This window comes from Ailuropoda melanoleuca, chromosome 14, assembly GCF_002007445.2.
Source record: "Ailuropoda melanoleuca isolate Jingjing chromosome 14, ASM200744v2, whole genome shotgun sequence".
Taxonomy (NCBI): Eukaryota; Metazoa; Chordata; class Mammalia; order Carnivora; family Ursidae; genus Ailuropoda; species Ailuropoda melanoleuca.
Genome location: NC_048231.1, coordinates 26,183,027 through 26,184,423, shown reverse-complemented (window position 1 = coordinate 26,184,423; position 1,397 = coordinate 26,183,027).

Here is a 1,397-nt window from a genome sequence, read left to right as displayed (position 1 = left end):
TCGCTGGGGAAAAATTAATAAAAGCCAGTAGCTTGGATTCAAGGATAAGCTTACAAATAGGAGGGAGGAGAGATGTACTACTGTGTATATGATAAGAAATTGGAAGACAATAAGAAGCCCTAATAAAACATGAGTCTCTGAAAGATAACTGGCTGGTAGAGGAGTAGATGTTGAGGAAGATACTGAATCCATGGTTCTATATCTCTCCCAGATGCTCTTTTCTGTATTTCTTTTATTAAACATACAATAGTATTTGCTAAATTGTATTTCCCTTTCTATTACCAACCACACCTAAATTGTTATGCCAAATTGTGTTGATTTTTACCTCGTAAATATCTCTAGCTCTCATCTATCTCTCTGTTGATGTTGTCTCTATTGCTACAACCCTAGTTCAAACTACTTAACATAGCTCATGGGGATTAACTTAATATAGTTTATGGGGATTACTTCACCTAGCTCATGGGGATTAATTTAACATAGTTCATGGGGATTACTTCACATAGTTCATGGGGATTACTGTAGTAACCTCCTTACATCCATCCTTGCTCTACTCCAATCTATTCTCCACCTGAGAGAACGAGTGGCCTATTACATTGCATCTATGCTGAAATCATTCTGTGTTTGAGAGGGTTTGCCTTTATTTGCAGGATATTGAAAAGTGTGGAAATTGTGAACATGGTCATCAATAGAAAAATAAAAATAAAAATACAGACTGCTGTATACTTTCCCTATAGAATCCTCTGGAGTTGGTGTCAGAAGAGTAGATAATTGCTTACATCAACATGAATACATCCTAAAAACAATAACGAGCGGATGAAAAAAGTTGCTGAACATTATAGCAAAATAATGTCATTTATGAAATTTAAAAACACACAAACTAAGACTATATGTATTGCTTGTATCTATTTACTGAAACACTTCAAAGCAAGGTTAGAAAGGTAGCTCATCTTTTCCAGAAAAGTCCTTTTGTTCCCTTTTAAAGTTTTTACATTGCTTAGCAATGTAAAGTAGATGTGACAAAATGTTACATTCATTAAATATGGGCACTGGAGATACTAATGTTATATTATTTTCTGTTTTTTCCTGAAATATTTAAACAGTTTAAAAATAAAACAAAAAATGCCAGACAGCCAAAACTCGGAGACATTATTTTATATTATTTACTTCTAGATATTTCTAAGTATATACAGCTTCTTTCAGTAGTTTTCAAAATTTTGGTCACTGGGGCGCCTGGGTGGCACAGCGGTTAAGCCTCTGCCTTCGGCCCAGGGTGTGATCCTGGCGTTATGGGATCGAGCCCCACATCGGGCCCCTCCGCTGTGAGCCTGCTTCTTCCTCTCCCACTCCCCCTGCTTGTGTTCCCTCTCTCGCTGGCTGTCTCTATCTCTGTCAAATAA